A 24,160-nucleotide genomic window follows, 5' to 3' on the forward strand; every position below is an offset into this window, starting at 1 on the left:
TGCGCTGACTTTTCTTTTTAGGTGTAACTGAGTCAAAACACAAACACACACAATTTACTTAATAATAATATAACAGATTTTCCAAACAAAATGCACATATTTGGGTTTGCGCTGAACTACCGCTTTAATGAGCGTTAATGTGCGTGAAGGTTCGTCTGCAGGGGACGAGGCCAGAGTCCACAGCTTGGCTCGGTCAGAGCTCTGTCTCGAAGGGACGGAGAATTCAACAGAAAAGAGAAGGAGTTCAACAGAAGACGGCAGATGGTGCAGGTCCGGGAGGAGAGGGGAATTATGGGTAATTTAACGTGCCGTTACCCATGTCCGACATGTGGCCCCTGATGGACTCGAGAGGGAGAGCATCTGAAACAAACACGAGTTACTGTCCACAGCACGCATGTCCACAGAGTCCCACGCAGCCAACTGGACCGGCGTGTGTGTGCGTGTGCGTGTGTGTAAGAGAGAAGCGTGCTGCAGATGTTTTCATGACTTTCCTCCTATCCTTTTCTTTGGCAGGCGTTCTGTTTTCATAACAACTCAGATGTATACACAACACTCTGTAACCACGCGTTATTCATTACCGCAGCTGAACACCTGCCAAGCACAATTCCTCGAGGTAAACACGGAACGCCACGCCGGGAACGCTACAGCTCCGTCCTCAACATACCAGCGACGCCGTCCTACTGCCACCTCAAGAGCTCACATACTCTATACCAGGGGTATTTAATTACAATTCAGTACGGTCGGGTTGGAGAAAATTCGGTCAGTCCAAGGTCCGGGCCGTCGCCAGTGTTTTTATATATATATATATATATATATATATATATATATATATATATATATATATATATATATATATATATATATATATATATATACATACACACATACGTATATACTGTCTTTCTCTATGTATATGTATATATATATATATATAGATACACACATACAGGATATAGCACTGAATCATAACACAAATTATGACCCGTCTGACCCATGAGGTTGTTTGAATTATGATGAAAAATATATATAGGGAGGGATTTTTTTTTGTGCTTTAAGAGACTCCTTTGTAAGAAAACAGAGACGGAGGAGCAGCCGGTCCTGAACTGGATGTTTTAGCAGGGTTCATCGGCCGATAAAAACGAACAGCGTCTGGTTCATACACGCCCAAAGCGTGTCGTGTACAGATAGACTCTCTCACTGAATGCTGAGTAAGAATCAGCGTAGCTACAGTGATCAGATTCTAGTTCAGATTAGGTCAGATTGAGGGAATCAGATGATGACAGCGTGCTCTCAGTGCTCTCAGGGCTGCAGCTGGTGATGTGAGCAGAGCTGCAGTGGGGAGTTGTGGTAATGGTTAACGAGCGACATGCAGAATCATTATCCTCTACACCTTCATTATCACTGCTTACAGATCCCACCTAATGAACCGTGCTCTCACACTGCTAGCCTGAACAACCGCTAACCACACCACTAACTCTCCCTCACACATTCAGCATTCCTAAACTGTGTGTGTGTGTGTGTGTGTGTTTGTGTGTGTGTGGGATGAGAATCTCTCTCTCAGTAATCCACCACTCAATAACTATCAACACTACAGGTGGTTAAAAAAAGTCAATAATAAAAATGAATGAAAAAAGGGTATTTGGAATGTTTCATTTTGTACATTTTGAGACAAAATATATATTTTTTGTGCCTAACCCAACAAACACCTTAGACTCGCTAGAGAGAGAGAGAGAGAGAGACAGAGAGACAGAGAGAAAGAGAATGTGTCTAAACACATGGAGACCAGGTTAAATGGTCACATTTAATATTTATTAAACATTATTTAAAAATATTTTTACAATACACACTATACAATATTTGGTACCACTTTAAAATTAGACTACCTTTATAAAGGGTTTATAAATGGTTTACGATACGTTTACTAATGGTTACTAATTAGGTTGTAAATGCCTTACAAATCATTAATAATCAGTTATAACACATACATAGAAAGGGCAACAATGACCTGTTGTTTCCCAAAAAGTGAACCCACAGCCATCTATATTGTTGCCCTTTCTATGTATGTGTTATAACTGATTATTAATGATTGACAGAGAGACAGAGAGAAAGAGAGAGAGAGAAAGAGAGACAGAAAGAAAGGTAATGAGGACTAATGGTGTGAATGGGTAAGCTGCATTTCCTCACTGCTGCCTGGATTTCACTCTCACACCCTGTGTGTGTGTGTGTGTGTGTGTGTGAGAGAGAGAGAGAGATATGGATCTGTCCCTCAGCAATCCGCCACTCAGTAACTATAAATAAATAAATAAAAAGATTCAGTCCATAAGACAATCATTTATACCAGATTATGATTTTTTTTTTAGATGACAATCAAAAATCACAACTAGTCCAAATCATAACCAGTAAGGTGAACTTTGCAAAAACAGCATAATGAATAAATGTTCTTGAATTATTGAATGAAAGAAAGGTATTTGGACAAATGTTTCATTTTGTTCAGTTGTGAAATTGCAAAATTATACCAGGTTGTTAGAATTGTAGACATACTACTCTGGCAAAAACTTAAAAAAATTATGAAAACCTCTGGAATATAAAGAGGAATATGAATGATCATAAGCCATCAAACCAAACTGAACTGCTTGAATTTGTGCAACAGGAGTGCCATAATGTTATCCAAAAGCAGTGTGTAAGACTGGTGGAGGAGAACATGCCAAGATGCATGAAAACTGTGATTTTAAAACCAGGGTTTTTCCACCTAATATTGATTTCTGAACTCTTAAATCTTTGTGAACATGAACTTGTATGAAGCTGTATATGTGTAATATTATCTCAGCATATGTCCAGAATTCCCACATCGTTGCATCCTTAGTTCTGCAACAGTATTTATTCACACTGGCCTATGAAGCCAAAACTCGGTTACCACCACTGAGCAATACAATAGTAACTGCCTGAAATTCCATCACAATCATATTAGAATCCATAGCAGCCACAGAGCAATACAAGAGCAACCACCTGGAATACTAAAACACAAACTGATAAACAGATGGATAGATACGTAGAGAGTTAAAATGTGTCAGGAAAATAGAAGATGAGAAAAAGAAAGATATACATAAATTCCAAACAGAACACAAGACAGATAAAGGAGAGAGGGGTGATGTAGAGTTCTGTATAACTTGCTACATCACCAGGTCAGCACTTCCTACAACACCACCCACAAACAATCACTCCATCCTTCATTCTCTCTCTCTCTTTCTCTCTCCCTCTCTCTAGTGTGGTGGTGTACTATGGGCTGTAACATGGTGGTCCGTGTGTCAGAGCTGCTCCAATAACACAGCCGTGGTTCCTCCCGGCGCTCAGCTCCGTGTCACAGCGGATCCCCGCCGGGTGCAGATGGCACATTGTCTGTGGTTTCCGAAAAACACGGGTCCAGCAGCTGCCCTTTCTCAGAGAGCCTCTTCCGGAGATGTCTTACTGCCTCAAAGCCCCTCCCCCAAAGTGTCTCTTACAGTTCTCCAAACATTCTCCAAAATTTCTCCCACAGTTCTCCTACAAGTTTAACCACAGTTATTCTACAATTTCTACCCATTTTTTTTTTTTTACAAAGGTCTGCTACATATTCTCTATAATGTCTCCTACAGTTCTCCCATAGGATTTTTTTCTAATCTCTCCTGAAGGTCTGCAACAAACTCTCCATAATGTCTCCTACAGTTCTTCCACAAGTGCTTCCACAGTTCTACTACAATTTCTCCCCATATTTTCCCTAAAGGTCTGCAACAAACTCCATAATTTCTCCTACAGTTCTCCCACAAGTTATTCCCAATTTCTCCAAAAGGACTGCCAAAAACTCTCCATAATTTCTCCTACAGTTCTCCCACAAGTTATTCCCATTTTCTCCTAAAGGAGTGCCACAAACTCTCCATAATTTCTCCTACAGTTATCCTATAAGTTCTTCCCGATTTCTCCTAAAGGTCTGCAACAAAACTCTCCATAATGTCTCCTACATTTCTCACAGAGGTTCTTTCCACAAGTTCTTTCCAGTTTCTCCCAAAAGGTCTGCTACACATTCTCAGTAGTTTCTCGTACAGTTCTCCCACAAGTTCTTTGCAATTTCTCAAAGAGATCTGCAACAAACTCTCTATAATTTCTCGCACAAGTGCTCCCATTCTTCTTATACAATTTCTCCCTAATTTTTCTCAAAGGTCTGCCACAAACTCTCCATAATTTCTCCTACAGTTCTCCCACAGGATCTCCCACATGTTCTTCCCAATTTCTCCCAAAGGTCTGCAACAATCTATCCAAAGCTTTTTTTCCTGTCTTCCAAACTGGGCTTTTTACTCACAGGGAGTTTGGGTGTTTCTCCTCTGTAGGATGTAGCTGTAGGTTTGTACAACAACTGCTAGTGAAGCTCTATATAACTTATATCCACCACCTTCCAAAGAAGAGGAGCTGAGTCTGTAAATGAAGCAGTTCAATTGGAAACATCCACCCAAACAAACATATGTCTGCTTTTTCCATTGTGTGGAAGGAAACCAACACTAGAACATCTTGACCCAGAGAAATTATTTGGTTATGAACTCCGACTAAGTAGATAAGTCACTTTAGAAGTGTGATGTGTATGAAGTGCGGTGGAGTGAAAGTAAGTTACACAGTAAACAGTAGCATAAAATGCCGCTTTAATAATGTTATTTTCTCCTCTTGAAGATGGTGAGTGTGTAGCTGTAATGTTCAGTATGGAGTGTGTTTGTGTGTGTGTGTTGTTGGAGGAGGGGGAGTGTGTGTGGAGGAGAAAACAGATTGAGGGTGATTCAGAAACAGTGGGTGTGATATGGCGCTTGGACAGTGGAGTGTCCAAACTGCGACGGACATCTGTAGCCAGTTTACGGTCAGTGCGGAGAAGGAAGGCCTTCTGCTGGACACAGATCCTCTTCATTTATTAGACAAAGTGCCCCCGCACCATGCCCGGCCCATTTACTAACAGATGATGATCATACCAGCCTGTTGCAGTCACCTTGCCAAGTCACACCAACAACACCCCCCCCCCTCCCAAACCCCCCTTCCCCACTAATGTAGAGCACAATTAGGCTTCGTTTGGATGAAAATGACCCGTAATTTAGCGGGAGATGACTCCAGCTCTCTCGCAGGTAGCTCTCGCCATTACGCATCAGCGGGAAAAAGGCCAGTTTAATGGAGCTGCAGCCGTAAACATCCCTCATCACTGCCCACTGTAGCCTCCACCGCCACCACTGTCCACTGCAACCAGGACATCTGCTCACTCTGCTGTTCCTGTTCCTGTATCTGACCTCTTGCCCCTCACACCTCCTCCACAGCCTGAATAGGTGGTGAAGATCTAAACCCACATCAAACAGGAGTTTTATGAACTTTAGGTTCAGTGCAATATAGCAACAACAAAAACAAAGGACCAAAAAATTCCCAATTAAATCTTAACCCAAAACGAAAACCTATATATCTATCTTTATGCATAAATACGCATGCCCAATTTATAACCTATAATACACACTACTCATTATTATTATGCCTATATACAACCAGCTAATACAATGCCTCAGCACAGCACATCCATATGCCTCCCAGCAATGGGTCTTCGGTTCAAGTCCCTTTCTGGGTAGAGATTCATGTTCTACTTATACATGTAGGTTTCCTCCTATAGTCCAAAAACATGGAGCTCATGTGAAATTGGTTCTTTAAATTGTATTGGTGAGGGTGTATGTATTTGTGTGAACGTGGGTATGGGTATGGTTACAACCATTAATGCCATCCATAACCAGTAATAGTATACCCATGAAAGGGGACATATTAAATCATATTAAAGTTAGAATAAGGTCTATGGCAGTGTTTCTCAACCAGGGTGCCGCGGCATCACCTGCATCACCTGCATATTTCCTTTCCAGAGTCAGCGCGTGTCGGGGTGTGTCCCAATTCACAGGCAGCATACTCTGGAGGATGCGACCCACAGAGATAGGCGGTGTATTACTGCGCAGCTGTGACGCAATCTGTCTTCGAATACAGCCTCCGAAGGATGCGGCCCCTAAATTGGGACACACTGTAAAGTTTTTCCCCCACGCGATGCACTGCGAGAGTAGTGTGAAGCGCTCAAGCTCGCATGGAACGTTTTTTTAAAAGAAGACTGCAGGTTCAGATAACTCTGAATCGGAGCCATTAACTTCTTCATCCAGTGGTAGTTCAGCAGTGAGTGTAGCAGAGTATTTCACTCGTTTCAAAAGTCTGCAGGTTTCGCGCTAATTGTAAATAACCCCCCCACCCCCCCTTCTCACCTGAAATAAAATATTCCGCCAGCAACTCTCCTCGTTCTCACCTGAAGTATTGCGCCAACAATCCCCCCCCCCCCCCCCCATTTGTAAACTGGGGTGCCTTGAGATTTTGCATACTTTTAAAGGGTGTCGTGATAGAAAAAAGGTTGAGAAACGCTGGTCTATGGGCTATAGAAAATATGTTTATGAAGTTTTTTGCACAAAATCACTCTTACATTAAGATAACTCATTCACCTATTCACCAACTAAACTATTCTTGCCAGTTTCAGCCCCTTAGAAAGTGGGCCGTTTAAGGGCTCTGTCACTTTTATGTCTATTTCAATTGACTCACAGAAAATGAATGAAAAGATTTTTTTCACACTTGAAACACAGCTGGGTGGCGAGACCTGTAAAGCTTAGCTTAATAAACAAAACTGTAATTCTAAAAAAAAAAAAAATGTATATATTTTTTTTAAAAGTCAAATGAGTGCTGGTAATCTACACAGATTTCTCTGCTGGAAACTGTTCATTTGGGCGAGTGCTTCTGTTTATTTACAGTAAGCTTAGATTTCCAGATATCCTGGGTGCAGCAGCATTAGCATTAGCCATTAACTGCAGCACTAGCCGTGGTACATCCCACCCGACATCGCTACTCTGAGGAACCCTGAGTAAACCAGGGCGATATTAGCTAGCACTTCTTTCTGCATAGCATGTTTTAACACTCTAAACATGCAGACTACAAGCCAATAATACTCACCTCTGAACGGCGAAATAGTTAGCATTTAGCGATTTTAGCAGCTAATGCTAATGCTGCTGGAGAACTAAACTGAAACTCGTGTATTACACTGTACTTTAGTAGAGTGGCTTTACTGCTCCCTACAACCTGACTGGTAGAATTCATACATAAGATGCACTGGCCATTTTTGGGAAAATGTAAGGATTTTAATTGCGCCTTGTAGTGTAGAAAAAATATGGTACATTCCAACCATCATCTTTGAAAATGTGCCCATTTTACACACATCCATACCTATTAATACTTTTAATACCTATTAATATTTATTAAATACCCAACCAAACACTCCAGAGCACTTCAGATTCATAAATAGGACAGATGTTCCTTCAGATAAGGTGAGAAGAGAATGAGGTCAGCGCTTATGGTTCTGGTTCCTTAATCTCAAAGTATAATGTTGGCACCACTTCTTCAGACAGACCCTCAGCCACTCCAAAGTGCCATCATAACCGAACCCCCCCCCCCCCCCCCTCCCCTCACCCCAAACCCCCCTCCCCTCACCTGGAGAAGCTACAGAAACTGCACAGCTCAGGAGCAGCTGATGAAGGTGTAACGCTACTGTGAAAGAGATGTTTCTGCAGATACGGTTCAGCACACTCACACACACACACACACACCCACCCATCTCCTCAGCAAGGGGCGCTCTGACCGTGCTGGGAACACGGGGCACCATCTGTCCAGCCTCGACGGGGCCAAGAGAACACGAGTGTGTGTGTGTGTGTGTGTGTGTGTGGAGGTGTGGAGGTGTTGGAGGGGGGGGGTCGTCCACACGGTTTGGCACGCCCCACTTCCCCTGTCCCTACATTTCAGAGACGTTATGTAAGGAGCGAGTGGAGCTCCACCGGCTCCGGCCTGGAAGGAGAAAATGGCTGTAATCTCAGAGAGAAACAGGAAATACTGGACACCCAGCAACCAGAACCCCCAATCCCAGCAACCCACCAGCTCTAACAGGATATTAGCACACATGCTACATCAGATTAGCGCAAGAAAGGGGCTTCCAAACTGTCCCACCATCTCCAGAACAACACCAACAGTTCCACCACATTAATCTCATCTTAAAACATCATGCCTGAGTCCGTCACAATAATGACATTATACACACCTCTTAATTCATTAAGAAAACCTAGCCCCAAGAATTTGTTCTATTGCACAAGTAAGACACAAGTTCAGTATCAAATTACGTTGAGATACGTTATTATTGAAGCCTTTAAAGGAATCAATATATTTATGTAGCGGTTTATCAGTTGCAACTCCTTTGGTTCTCCAGTCGACAAGTAAATTCAATTCAGTGTAAATAAAAATGATTTTTAAGCTACTGTGCTAATATATTTAAAAGTGCACTTGAAGTTTATCTTCCAGAGTATCCAGAGTTTTAGGAAGTTTGTGCTGAATAAATGATTTTGTACCCAGGACTGATTCTGGGCTCTTCTGGAGGATGAGAAAAACATTTCTCCAAGTTGTGAATCAATTGCATTTGCGATTGCGTAATTCCTTCATCACTTTTTTGAGGAAATCATTTAGGGGTGCAGGAAAAAATGGTTTCGAGCTTGAATCACATTTCCAACATTGAACGACTCAGAATCGATTCTTATTTTCAAAAAAACTTTTTTTTTTTGCGGGTGCAACTGTCGCACAGCTTTTTAACTGTATAGCGGAGCTTAGCTACTGTCGTGTGGAGCTTTTTAACTGTCCCGCTGAGCTTTTTAACTGTTCAGACCTGTTGTCTTTACCTTTGTGTGTTTACACTATTGCAATAGGTTGAAAAATCGTTTTTTAATCAGAAAATTATCCTTTTTGGAATCGAATCATTTGGATTTTAAAGAATCTGAAAAAAATCTAATCGTGACCCCAAGAATCGATTCTGAATCGAATTGTCGGATTCCCAAAGATTCAAAGCCCAGAATCATTGTTTTTTCTATCTTACTCAGATAAAAAAACACTTATAAAATGAAAAACAGCAGAAGGAGCTCCTCAGATAAAGTGCTGTTCTCATTTCTCTCCAAGCAGGATGAAATGTTTGGCTCCACATTACTCCAGCGTGTTAGCTTGTTATGCTAACAGGCTAGCATTACTTAGCAAGCTGTATCTGCTTCTGTGGTGGTGCTGTTCTACACAGTACACTGCAGCGTCTCTAGCCACATGAGCGTATGTGAAAAATGCATACCAGTTTTCAATTTCCCCCCTGAACCAGTATACTGCCGATATACTATATAAATATTCACATATTTACTAAGCAATTATTAGTATCCTTTAAGAAACTCAGGCTAGTACAATATAAGAGTCTTACAAACAAATTTTGAATAATGCTAGATATTGTTTATTTTACGTCCAAATTAAAGAAATAATTTTCAGTTTTTTTTTAAGTCAATATTACATACCCATACTCCAGAATGGTACTGTAATAGGTAGACACTGCTGCAACAAGTCAGCTGGTGTAGTTTTTCCCCTCTTAGATAGTCCACCATCAGCTGTGCATGGTTATTATTGAAAAACAGTGAAAGCATTCAAAGCATAAGAACCATAGCAACTAATGCTCTGTTCTGTTCAAGCTCAGATATCTGAATTTCCTATATCCAAGTAGTAACTTTTACTGAAATTCTGCAACAAGTAGGAATCATTTCATACTAGGAAAATTGGGAAAGCCTCACCAGCCCAGAGTTAAAATCCAAGATGGCTGTCCTGCTCATCAACAGTAGAAAAGTCAGGAATATTGTACAATCATGACTTTGATTTATTAGTGTCTTATTATATGTCATTCTCAAGATACTGTCCACCTATTGAAATATAATGTATTGTTTTAGGGGTATTGCATCAATATGTGGAATAAAAAAATAAATATTTTAATTTAAACACAAGCTTTGCTTATGGCAATGTCAGAAACAGTGGCAGATTATTATACAAATATGAATCTAGCAGTTATTCTTCATACTTTATCAGAATCTCATGATGAATGGACCTATAGAAATTAAGGCTGCAATGACTCTCAAAATCCGAGAAAAATTAGCAATACAACAGTAATCGGCCCTTTAATCAAGCATTTAAATGTTTTTTTTTAAAAGGTAAATAAGAGCATTTTTCTGGGATTAAAAGTGTGAATTCAGCTGTTACTGGAAATATCTGTGCAAAACTGTGCTGGACAGAGGTGCACAGCTTTCAAGCTTCTCAGGCAGCAGCAGCCTGTCACTTACACAGACACAGAGACAGCGCTGTGTATCTACTTTTTGTGTCAAATATCAAAACATTGCAACATTACGTGTTTGACTTAATTGAATTAAGTGACATAGCACGTCCTGTGATGTGACTATTGCACATGCACACATTGCGATGACGATGCTTAAACGATATATTGTGCAGTCCTAATAGAAATGCTCCAAAGTATGCTTGCTTGGGCCACAATCTTTTTCACTTTCATTGAAAGTGTGTGTGTGTGTTGTGCTGGATGTGTTCCCCAGTGATAACATCAGCTCCACTTCACCATTACAGACAAAACAGCAGTTATTATCCCACACAGGGCACCACCCCCTCTCTCAGAGTGATGACCCAGCACTCTGCTCCTCCCCCACTCCTCTGCACCTGTTTATATGTCTTCAGATCTGCTCCTCTCTCAGAGTATGGGCCAGTTTGTTTTATATTTTATATAGAATCTGAATAAATGATGTGGATGTGTTATCAATAATTAAGTAAACACATAAAGCCTTAGAACAATAATCTCCTGACCCCAGTATGTCCTTTTTTGAATTGTCTGTCTGTTATGATGCAGAAATCTGTTTGTTTTTAAGCCTCTGATTCCACCCACTGCCTTGCCCCTTTCCCAGTCCTATTTTCACACCTTGGGTTGCCAGGTATGGGGCACAGCAGCAGGTCCTGCAGCCTCAACATTCTTTGAAAAAAAAAAAAACTCCATGAACAGAGATGGAGTAATATAAACTTTCGCCAATTGTTGTGGAAGGAGAATGCTTAGAGCCCAGAAGGACTACAAGACACTAGGGCTGCAACAATTAGTTGATATAATCGACAATGTCGATTATTTAAGTTTGTCAACTACAATTTTTTATTGTCGACTAATCGTTAATTTGTAACAGATAGACAGATAGATAGATAGACAGACAGACAGACAGATAGAGGAAATGGCAGAAATAATCGTTGACTAATCAACTAATCGAAATGATAATCAGATTAGTCAACTACCAAAATCATTAGTTGCAGCCCTACAAGACAGGATGCTGAGCTGCTAATTTCCTTCTGAACAGGTAAGTGAAACTGAAACACATGTCATTTTATTGTGGGAGGATTCATGGCTAAATTGGACCAACCTGGTGGCCAATCTTCATAAATTGCACATTGCACCAGTAAGAGCAGAGTGTGAAGGTTCAACTATCAGGGTAAGAGCACAGTTTTGCTCAAAATATTGCAATGCACACAACATTATGGGTGACATACCAGAGATCAAATGAGGACAAATTGTTGGTGCACGTCTTGCTGCCGCATCTGTGACCAAGACAGCAAGACTTTGTGATGTATCAAGAGCCACGGTATCCAGGGTAATGTCAGCATACCACCAAGAAGGACCAAGCCCATCCAACAGGATTAACTGTGGACGCTGTAAGAGGAAGCTGTCTGAAAGGGATGTTCGGGTGCTAACCCGGATTGTATCCAAAAAACATAAAACCACGGCTGATCAAATCACGGCAGAATTCAATGTGCACCTCAACTTTCCTGTTTCCACCAGAACTGTCCGTCGCCACAATAAATTATTGTGGTCTAAAACCAGGTGTTTCAGTTTCATTGTCCAAGCCCTGCATATAACTTCTAGCAGGGATGCATTGTGACAACACAAACACACACTCGCACTCAATTCTGCCTCAGTGCTAATTTTAAATCATCTCCAGGTTTCATTAGCTGCTGGTGGATGTGAACCATTCAGTCCGTGGGCTGTTCTTTACAGTGTGTGTGTGTGTGTGGTACAGGGTGCTGGATTAGAAGGCCTGTTTTTTAACATGATTACACGGCCCTCAGCGTCTTCCCATGAAAGAGACATCCGGAGGCGCTTGCTATCACTCTTCCCTTACTCGTCCCTCCTCACCTCTCTCGCTCACTTTCTCTCTTGCACTCTCTCTCTCTCTTGGTCTTCTTTCCTTTTACTCGCCATCCTTCACTCTCTTGTTATATCTTACTCCCATTATCTCACTTTGTCTCTCTCTTCTTCTTTTGAATGCTCACTCCCTCGCTTTTACTATATCTCACTCACTCCTCCTCACCTCTCTTGTTCTCTCAAAGACTCTCTCTTTCCTCATAATCTGTCTCTCAACCTCACTCTCACTTTGTCCCTCTCTTTCAATTTTTTAATCTCACTCTTTCTCTCTCACTGTCTCTCTCTATCTCAATCTCTCTCATTCAAAATTTCTCTAACTATCTGACCTCTCTTATTTTCTCACATTATCTGTCTCTTTTTCACTCTATTTTACTCTCTCTCTCACTATATCTTACTCCTCTTACGTATTTTCCCACATTCTCTCTCTTTTTCACTCTCTCTCACTCTCTCATGCCCCCTCACTCTTTCTCTCTCTCTCAATAACGCGCTTTCACTACATCTTAAATCTCTCTCACTTTCTCTCTCCATCTCTCTCACTATATCTTACCTCTCTCACGTATTTTCTCACATTCTCTCTCTTTTTCACTCTCTCATGCCCCCTCACTTTTTCTCTCTCTCTCAGTAACTCGCTTTCACTACATTTTAAATCTCTATCACTATCTCTCTCTCTCTTGTCATCTCTCAATCTTTCTCACTATATCTTACCCCTTTTCTTAATTTCTCACATTCTCTCTCTTTTTCACTCTCTCATGCCCCCTCAATCTTTCTCTCTCTCAATAACCTGCTTTCACTACATCTTAAATCTCTCTCACTTTCTCTATCTCTCTCCATCTCTCTCACTCAGTCTCTTTCACTCTCTCTTACTATATATCTTACCCCTCTCTCTTATTTTCTTACATTCTCTGTCTCTTTTTTACTCTCCCATGTCCCCTCACTCTCTCTCTCTCTCTCGCTCTCTCTCTCTCTCAGTAACTTGCTTTCACTATATTTTAAATCTCTCTTACTTTCTCTTTCTCCATCTCCCTCACTTAATCTTTCCCTCACTATATCTCACCTCTCTCTTATTTTCTCACATTCTCTGTCTCTTTTGCACTCTCGTGCCCCCTCACTCTCTCTCTCACAATAACTCACTCACTTTACTACATCTTAAATCTCTCACTTTCTCTCTCTCTCCATCTCTCTCACTCAGTCTTCTGCTCACTATATCTCACCCCTCTCTCTTATTTTCTCACATCCTGTCACTTTTTCACTTTCATTCACTCTCTCATGCCCCCTCTCTCTCTCTCTCTCGCAATACCTTGCCTTCACTACATCTTTAATCTCTCACTTTCTCTCTCTCTCCATCTCTCTCACTCAGTCTTCTGCTCACTATATCTCACCCCTCTCTCTTATTTTCTCACATCCTGTCACTTTTTCACTTTCATTCACTCTCTCATGCCCCCTCTCTCTCTCTCGCAATACCTTGCCTTCACTACAGCTTTAATCTCTCACTTTCTCTCTATCTCTCTCTATATCTTGTTATATCTCATACATTCTCAATCCCTTACTCACTCTCACTTCACCTCTCTCTCACTATACCTCACCTCTCTCTCTCATTCTCAAATCTCTTACAATCTCTCAAATCTTTTTCAGTCAATATTTCACTATGTTTCACCTCTCTTTCACTTCCTCACACCTCACCTCTCTCTCATTCTCTCACAATCTCTCTCTCTATTTAAATCTCATCAAACTATTTAACCCGCTTGATCTCATTGGTTGACCAGCAGATTGACCAACTAAACTAACCAGTAAGACCTTGCTGGTTCTCCAGCTGTAGCAAACAACCCAACAAGTGTGAACAGCCCAACTAGATTGCCTAGTTCACTAGTGTGCAACTGGGCAACCAGATTGAAAAAAGTCAACCTGTATGATCATGGTGGTTCACAAGAAGAAATTGGCCAAGAGCCAATCTGGTCTACCAACTATAAAAATTTTTGACACGGCTCAGCTTCTTATTGATGCTTATTGACAGTTTTCTTCAGTAAACCCTCCGAACTTCTGCTCTGCACCAACAGAGGAAGCTCAGACACTAACGGAGATCATACAGAGATCAGATACCGCCATCAACAGACCAGAGTAGCTCAGGATCTGTTGAACCACTGAACACTAACACACACACTGACAGCTCTCAGAGTTCAGAGAGCCAGTGTGTGTGTGAAAGAGAAATTTCTAGAATAAAGAGAGAAAATCAAAGGCAACGAGAAAAAGAATGAATAAAAGAGGATGACAGTGAAGCCCCCCACCACCCTCCCTTCCCTCGCTCCCTTTCATGCTCCATGTTTAGCAGAAGGCTAACCTGAGGGCAGCCTGTCTTCCCCAGTTTACTCCCTTACCTCCCAGTTTAGCAGAGGCGTCACCAGCGATTAGCCACGGCCTCCATCCAATCAATCCCGGCTGAACCGCCGGCTAATGAGCGTGGAGCTCTGCTTGTGTGGAGGAGACAGCCGCCGTTGCGCTCCAGACATTTTTGAAGAGCGAGGAAAGTGTGAGGAGGTAGAAGAGGGTCTACAGAGACCAATTAAAGCGCACATTCAAATTGACCCCCCCTTCCACCGCCAATACCACCCCCACCCACCTTTCTTTACGCCTCAAAGCAAGCAAAACGTGACGAGGCCTGAGGAAGCACTCTCAGGATTTAGAAAAGTAACCTCCCTGTGGGTTCTTTTAGTTCTTACAGGTTATTTTAACCTCAAACCCAGCCCTACTGAGACACTATATGTCCAAAAGCCATCAAATCCTCACTGCAATGCTCAATACGAAGGAAGGAAGGAATGAAGTACAGTGAAAAGGACTAAAGATGGGAAGAGACCTGAAGGAAAAAATAATAATCAGAAGGAAGTACAACAAGAGGAATTACAGAATGATTAGGAAGAAAGAAAGTGCAGAAGGCAGTCAGGGAGGAAAAAGTAAAGGAATGAATATAGGGAGGAAGGAATAAAAGGGAGGAAGGAATAAAAGGGAGGAAGCAGATTTCTGCTGCTGGTGGCTGAAGGTTGTTTATGGGCTGCTCTAACAAGGCCTCTATTGTTGCAGTGAGCCGTCCAACATATTACGGTTCTCCACAATACAGAACACACACATCTGTAGCTCAGCACCGTCCAGCCCTGGGCCACTAACCCCTCCCCCCTGCCACTAAACCCCTCCACACCACACACCACACTCCTGCTGCTGCTGTACGGGGACGGGTGCTGGAGTGTGCTGGTGAAGCTGGGTCCCATTTAGCAAGCCCCAATCAGCTCGCTCCAATCAATCAATCAATCAATCTTCAATCATCTCCTTCAGAGACACTTTCTATCCCACTCAGCTCATCATAAAGTCCCTATGTCCCTTGTCCTGGTCTCTTGTACCAAACACTGTCCCAACATTTCAGCTCGAGTCACCTGACCAGCAGTGAGCTCAGCTTCACACTCAACACACTGCAGTGAAACTAAAAACTAAACAATTAAACAGTGCAGACCCATAGGAAAGTTGTATTGCTCAAATGTTGAACTTTGATGTCTCAGGAGATGTATTTAGTTTTCCTTACTTTCTCACAGGTTTCATTGTTTCATAGGTTTCTTTTAAAATTGCTTAGAAGGAATAGACAAAAGCATTAGACAAAAATGAGACATAAGACACTTCTTATGGGGTTAAAGGGTTCAAAACTGAGAATGTGGTTTTAGACACATAGTACACTAGTACACAAAAAACGTACGATATAGGGGTGGGTGATATGGCCCTAAAATAATATCACGATATTTTTAACATCACAGTATTATCGCGATAACAGATATGACAAAATATAAATATAAAAAATATATATTAGGGGCGGGCAACATTATATCGTATACAATATATCGTGACACAGAAATATAATGATATTAAAAATCCATATCGTGATAATAGGGCTGTTCTGTCTTAAAAGTAGTATTATTCACTGTGAGGCTTTAAGTGTATTTATTGTATAATTGTTTTAGTTTGCAGTTTATATGCATGCACTAAATATTCTGCAATATTCTTTGCTGTATTATATTATTTTATGCTACATTATTTATTTTGCCACATTATGATTCTGTTATACTATTATACTATATTCCTATTATATTATATATATCATTATATATTCCTCATATTTTAGTTTTCCTATATCGCCAAGTATATATCGTTATCGCAAAAATGCCCTGAAATATTGTGATATTATTTTAGAGCCATATCGCCCACCCCTAATATATATTTCACCATATATCCATGATTAAAGTAAAATAAGTGATACTAAACAGATATAATTTGTCTATAGTAGATGTATAATGGTAAATGTGTGGTAAGTGTGAATTTTTGTTTTGCTTAAAACAGCCAAAAAAAGTAGTACCCTGATGTGATAATTAGGGGTGAGTGAAATGGCACGATATTTCAGGGTATAATATTGTTCACGATATAAAAAATGTTGGCGATACTATCGCATACGATATGATATGGCACACCTCTAGTACGATATGAGTACTTTTTTGTATTCAAAAGTATACTCTTCATAACTGTACCCTCAAATGAATACTATTTTTTTTAGAGGGTCAGATGTGTTCTCTCTGAAGTACAAATTCATTCCTTAAAGAAATAAGTACAGATTTTTACCACTTAACCAGTCAAAAGGTAAATTCAGTATTCTTTATCACTGTACTAATAAACTAATTTTAATTGCACATTTTTTTCACATTTGAAAGCCAGACAATTTTGTATCATCAAGTTCTTAACACATTTATTTATTGTCATTTATATGATGATAATGTTTATAATCTTTATCATTTTTACTGGCATAAAAAACATGGGTACAAAGAAAGGACTTTTAATGAAAGGTAATTATTTGTACCTCAGTATAATGTACAGCCCCAGCGACAAGCTTTGTACTCTTTTAAGTACAAATCTGTACTTACTTTTCTTAGTGTGTAGAACAGGGGAGATTTGTTGGTGGGTATCAACCTGGGTATCAAACCCATAACCTTGTAATCAATAGCCCAGTGCTGTAACTACTGACCCAACTGTAAGAACTGATCCAACTGCTGATCCACCACTGCCATCAAGAGCTATAGAGAACCTCAAAAGGAGACACACGTGAGACCATACTGAGCTCTTTATGTCAGGAGACAAATTTGAGCAGCAGGAGACTTATGCTAAAGTCTCTTAAAAGTATTTTTATTTGATCTCATTGTTATCTAAAAAAAACTACAGAGATATTAAGTAGATCTCCTTTTTGATTTTTCTTTTCTCGTCTGGAGTTCGTCTGGTTTATTTTGACTTTAATATTAAAATTGGGGAATTTGTTTAGCGTAATTGTGTTGTCATATTACGAGTAAAATTGCCCAGTTTCAAAGTGTAAAAATACAGGAAAAACATTTGTATTTACTTTTGGAGCACAGAAACTTTTTTGATGTGCTTAATTAATATACTAAACATAAAGTACATAGAAAAAAAAAATACTAATTAAATTAAATGTTTTTATTACCCTCACACAGTTAATTTTACAGATAACACACAGAACATACAAAAAGATGCAAACAAAAAAAGTGTTTGTTTGGTACATATTGATTATCTTTAGAGTTTATTAGATAGATTTATAGATAAACATATTCTACTTACGAATGGGTAAGTAGAATACCCATATTTCTTGCTGTTTTGTAAAGCTCATGTTAGCCTGAATGAAACGTCAATTAACCTTAATGTAAAAAAAAATATATATATATATATATATTAAATATACTATTTTGTACCATGTTTACAAATCCATCTATCCATCCATCCATCATACAGTGCAGAGCTGTATCTAGTCTCTATGGTGTTGTACAACTGACATGCCAATATTTACAGAGAGTAGTATCATGTAGGACTCACTTTAAGCCAATCAAAATGCAAGAACTCAAAGTGATTCTAACAAGTGGACAGAAGACATCTTGAAGGATGTTGACAACTTGGGTTGGGTCCAAGCCTTCATGGGGTCTACACGAAACAGCTGCTACCATGGCTAATTGGACATACATATACAGTGTATACATATAAACACACACACACACACGCACACACACACACATATATATATGCTGTTTTTCACACACTATAAGGCACACTTAAAATCCTTTCATTTTGCCAAAAATCGTCTGTTTGCCTCACGTATGAATTTTAGAAATATCAGCTGTTAGCCTACTGCTTACCCCCTGGCTAGCACTGCTGGAGCAGCATTAGCCGCTAACCGCACTAAGCACTAGCTCTTTCACTGTTCAGAGGCAAGTATATCTGTATATAGGACGGGATGCAGGATGAAATAAACAGAAGCACTTTACTCACCCAAATAAACAGTTTTCAGGGGGAAAATCTGTGTTACGGTTTTGTTTGCTTAGCTTTACTTAACTTAGTTAGTTCCACCGCCCACCACCACCCAGCGGCAAGATCTGCTGAATTAGAAGGAAAAAATAGCGACACCCCTGTTCCTCATACCTGTCAAGTTTTAGATTTAAAAATAAGGGATATTTTCCTCTGTCCTCTTAAAGTCGTCCCACCAGCCCAACGAAGGTTCAGTATCCCTTACATTTTAGGACAAGTTTACAAAAAATCTAAAATAACCACATGTGAACCACTTACACACTACAATTAGATTATCAGAATCTGAAATGTTGTGGACATTCCTACATATGTCATTCTTTTAATACAGCCAAATTAAAAACCCTTTTCTAGATATTTAAGAAAAGTTAAGATTTCATGTCTTTTTTGGCATAAATGCACTCTTTTATATAATATATTTTTTATTTATTTAATAGATTTAAAATTGAACAAAGGGTGCACAAATTCTGCAAAATGACTGTAGGTGACCTTAAAATAGTATCATGAGCTTTTACTAAAAGGACATGGACCAGATATATTCCATCAGTAAAAATTAGTCCTAAGTGGCCTACACAATTAATAATTTTTAGTTAGTACTTCTTTCTTTTGATCACTCCACCCCTGATCAGTTCAGTTCATTTCGGTCCTCTCCACATTTCTAGTTAAGCTGAGTCACAAGGTGTAATTTTTTTATTTTAAAAGGTTTAATCTGTGTGTTTTATTTCGGAGACGAGTGTTTTTTAGCAGCTATCAGAAAAATCTTATCACAGTTTTCATGATTAGCCGCCTACCATTACCTTTCTTTTAGAAAAATCGCTGAATATCCAGATATGTTTTAACATCAGCAGCTCCGACTAGCTGCCTGAACTCACAGCGACGGGGGCTTCCCCACACTGACCCTCCTTTGCCATCTGATTGGCTGTTTCTCCTGAAAGGCGGGACTTTCTCCTTGAACCGGTTCCACGATTGGTTAAGAGACACAGAGCAGTCAGCTCCCTGTCTCCTCAATAATATATATATTTTTTAATTTTAATATAATACGGGAAATTTACGGTAAAATACTAATACGGGAGGACGGCGGGAAAGAGGAGTAAAATACGGTAGTTTCCCGGCCAAAACGGGAGACTTGACAGGTATGCCTGTTCCTTACTAGGGGCGCATAATGTGCCTTATAATCTGGTGCATCTTATAGTGCAAAAAATACATTTAACTTAAATGTATCCTATTAGGTATGTATTATAAATATCTATTGTAAATGTATGTGTATATATTATGTGTACATGTCAAAATACAAATACATGTCACTACACTGTGTATACACACTTGAGCAATTCTGAGAAATGTACAGCCCTCACCATTCCTCTGACAAATCTAACAACCAGAGCAAATAAAAAAAAAACCTACAACAATGAACCACGATATCCAAGAGCATCACGTCCAAATCATAAAAAACACTTCTATTAGCACTCCTCTATATACACTGATTAAACCCAGCTGATAAAACAACATTAACCACATTCCTGCCCTCTGTAAGAGGATCTGGCACTCTACAAGACCCTCAACCACAGGGTGAGGATTAAAGATCTGTGTAGAATTAGACATGCGGTCCACTGGGACAACAATTAGCACACTATCCATCCCCTCAACCACCCATCCCTCTTCATCATTACCAATTAATAGATTACTAATGAGATCCAGATAAGGTTACAAATACCTGTTAGAGATGTGATCTTGTATGTATCTTACACCACAACACAACATAACAAGAAAAAAAGCTAGGGTTGGCATTCAATCAATGTCAACACATTTCTGATATTTAAATATACATTATTTACAGCGAATTACATGAATTGGTTAGTTTCTGTGGCCTTTCGACTTATCGACTGAAATGAAGAAATATATTGAAAAATAAATGTCTATATCATCCAGATAAAAAAAGATCACTTATGATTCTATTTTATTATTATTATTATTATTATTATTATTATTATTATTATTATTATTATTATTACTATCAATCCCCATTTAGTCTCTTTGCTTGGTTTCAGGGTGGGCATAAAACAGCAAAATATGAAAAAAATAAATGTACCAACAGGTTTTATGGGACATAGTAACTACTGCACACACTGCACCCATTTGAGGTATTTGAAGCACTTGCAGGTGGATGAATGGTAAACCTGGTATGCATTAAAAAGTATGATGAAAATTGTGATATTACCAATTGGTCATAAAAATAGCAATATGTCTACTAGTATATATGTCATCATAGTCAAAAAAAAGTAAATGTCATAGCCATAGATTAGCATTAAAAAAATATATAACCATAAAATATAAATGTACGGTTAACATCTGGGAGAAACTACAGTTAGATAAATCGAAACACCAGTATAGATATATTACAAGCTTTTTTAACCCCTTATCTGAGTAAGTAACTTTCAGGGGGTGGGGGATATTTTTGCACGTTTGGCTCCATTCATTTGGACCATTTGGTTTGCAGGTGGACGAATTGTATAAATATTATTATATTTATAAGTCATACTGTATATACAGCTCTGGAAAAATAAAGGGACCACATACAGCTCTGGAAGGGACCACTTCAGTTACTGATTTTGCTATTTATAGGTATATGTTTGAGTAAAACAAACATTGTTGAGCATTTAATTGAAAAAAATGAGAAATGCTCAGAATAACAAAAAAAGATGAAGAGCTTTCTGTCCTCAAATAATGCAAAGAAAACAAGTTAATATTAAAAGTTTTAGGAAATTTAGAAATCAATATTTGGTGGAATAACCCTGGTTTTTAATCACAGTTTTCATGCATCTTGGCAGCATGCTCTCCTCCACCAGTCTTACACACTGCTTTTGGATAACTTTATGCCACTGCTGTTGCAAAAATTCAAGCAGTTCAGCTTGGTTTGATGGCTTGTGATCAATTTTTTCAAAGCTATATTATATTATATAAATATATACAAAATATAATATAATACAATATAATATAATATTATATATATATTAATAATACAATAATAATATAATAATACAATATAATATATACACACAAGCATTTTATATATATCATTCATTACTAGCCATATATGGGTATATGTTGGTTCTGCAACATTGAGAAAATCAACATTGCCTCAGAAATAATGGTACACGCCACCTTTTTTTGATGAATGAAACATAAAAATGGGGTTTAAGACCATAGTCAAAGCGAAATAAACACAGTAACGCGTCCACACCTCTACTAATTACCGTTAAGTTAAGATTCGTATGGCAAAAAAGGCGAAAACATGAAGTTGGAATTGATTTTGGAATTCTTCCGTTCCACCTTAAACAGTGCGGCAGTTCCATTTTGGCGCTTAAGGAGTCAGAATGGAAATGCTGCCCTATTTAAGGTGGAACGGAGGAATTCCAAAATCAGAAGCCAACTTCAGCTCCGTAAACACATGGTCAAATCCAAACACGCTAAATAAAACACAAACAGTCACATATCCGACCTCAAAAACGCATCCGAAAACACAGAAACAGCGAGCGTACCTCAACGTGAAGAGCGGTCAGCGCGAGTTACGGTGAAGGAGTTTCTCCTAATGTTTTTAGGCGTCCAGGGATAGCATCCCAGCTCGGCAGAAGGAGGACAGTAGTCTTCTTTTTGGAGAGGGGGATACTGTCCTCTTTCGCTTCTTTAACGCGATACTTTGTATCCAGTCTGAGGCCGCGGGCGCGCGCGGCGAAGAAAATCTGTAGCGAAGAAAATCACGAGAAAACGGCGATGCGCGCGTGTTTTCGTGCCGCGCGAGCCGAAGGGAAACAGTGTAGCAGTGTTGGAGAGTGTTGGAGAGGGGTGGTGTTTTTTTTTTGGTCTCTCTCTCTCTCTCTCTCTCTCTCTCTCTCTCTCTCTCTCTCTCTCCACTCTTCTTCCTTTCTTTATCAAGGCGGGGTCTTGGCTCTGCTAAACCAATGACACAAAGCCCAAAGAAACAGCCCCCCCCCCCCTCCACCTCCCACCTCCCATATCCACTACACACACACACACACACACACACACTGGTGTGTATTCATATCTTTGTCAGTTGTTTCTGTATGACTGTCTAAATGCTGCTGCCCTCAACCCTGACCTTTGACCCCAAGCCAAACAATAGATCAGTTCTTGCCTATTTCTTCATTTTTATTTCTCGTAAATTATGTTTTTCTCTTTTTTTATGGAAAATCTTGATGTTTTACACGTTTTTACATAGTTAAAGAAGAAACTGTACTGTACTGGAACAACAAAAAAAAAACAAAAAAAAAAACAAATGTTTACAATTTCACACAATACTACAAAAACACACACAAAAAACCACTGGAAAAAAAATTACGGAAATGAACTGCTTCAATCGCAACAAGCTTCTTATACCATCTAAACAGGAATTTTGGACCACTCTTCTTTTGCAAACTGCTTGAAGTCTCTCATATTTCAAGGATGCCTCCTCCCACCAGCAAGTTTAGGATCTCTCTTTATGCGTTCAATGAGATTTAGATCCAGTCTCATTGCTTGGCCACTCCAGAACTCTGACTTCAGAAGCATTTTGTTTTCATACATCTCTGGGTGCTTTTTGAAGTATGTTTGGGGTCATTGTCTTGTTGGGAGACCCATGACACAGTATGCAAACCCAGCTAATCACAGAGTATTGTTATGATTGATCTGATTACATTTTTAAAATAATTTTGTTTCTAATTTTTCCCATTTACACGGCCAATTACCCAACCCACTCATTAGGACTCCCTCTATCACTAGTGATGCCCCAACACACCAGGAGGGTGAAGACTAACACATGCTTTCTCCGATACATGTGAAGTCTGCAACCGCTTCTTTTTGAGCTGCTGCAGCATTGCTGAGTAGCATCATAGCGCACTCAGATTAAAGCGCAGCGGCTCGGTTCTGATACATCAGCTCACAGACGTCCTGTGCTGCGGACATCACCCTAGGAGAGATGTGGGGAGAGAGCGCCATCTACCCACCCGGAGGGAGCAGGGCCAATTTTGCTCCCTCTGAGCGCCGGCAGCTTGATGGCAAAGCTGCATGAGCGGGGATTTGAACCTGCGACCTCCCGCTCACAGTGGCAGTGCTTTAGACCGCTGGACCACTCGGCACCCCTGATTAAATTTTTTAACCAACTGACACCACTAATACAAACACATTTACTGTACACTAGCTCGGTGTGTCACGTACACTGGAGCGTAGCGCACTCGTGCGACCCACGGTAACTCGTTCATCAGCGAGAGTAGTCTTTAAGAAAGCAGCTAGCGTACATAACGATTAGCGTTTACCACCGACTGTGAATAATTTAGCTGCAGGCTTTAGAACGGCTCTAAAGAGGCTGAGTGATGACGAGCCATTCACAACGAGCTCAGTGTGCTCATGGTATAATGGCATTTCTGAGTGTATAAAAACACGGGCTTCAAACATCTCACAGCACAGGTATTCAGCTTATTCCAACCTTCAGCTTCTGAGAGCCAACCTCCACAATTTCTTTTTTTTATGCTTGAATAGTTTATGTGCTCTAAAGTAAACAAAGAATAAAAAAAAATAGGACAGACAATAGGACAAACAGCGAGCCTATGTTTTGTTCTGCTCCATAAGTTCGATACG

The 24,160-nt window shown here is 39.8% G+C and overlaps 1 protein-coding gene across 1 annotated transcript in view; it reads right to left on the reverse strand.

The window, feature by feature from the left end:
* LOC103043993 (C-terminal-binding protein 2) overlaps positions 1-22,413 on the reverse strand; it is a 126,087-nt gene extending 103,674 nt beyond the window's left edge. Inside the window, exon 1 of the mRNA XM_022666037.2 lies at positions 22,069-22,413. The gene's annotated coding sequence lies outside the window, so the exon portion shown is untranslated. The remainder of the gene's footprint in view (positions 1-22,068) is intronic.
* Between the last annotated feature and the right edge of the window lie 1,747 nt (positions 22,414-24,160).

The sequence above is a fragment of the Astyanax mexicanus genome, chromosome 15, assembly GCF_023375975.1.
Source record: "Astyanax mexicanus isolate ESR-SI-001 chromosome 15, AstMex3_surface, whole genome shotgun sequence".
NCBI lineage: Eukaryota > Metazoa > Chordata > Actinopteri > Characiformes > Acestrorhamphidae > Astyanax > Astyanax mexicanus.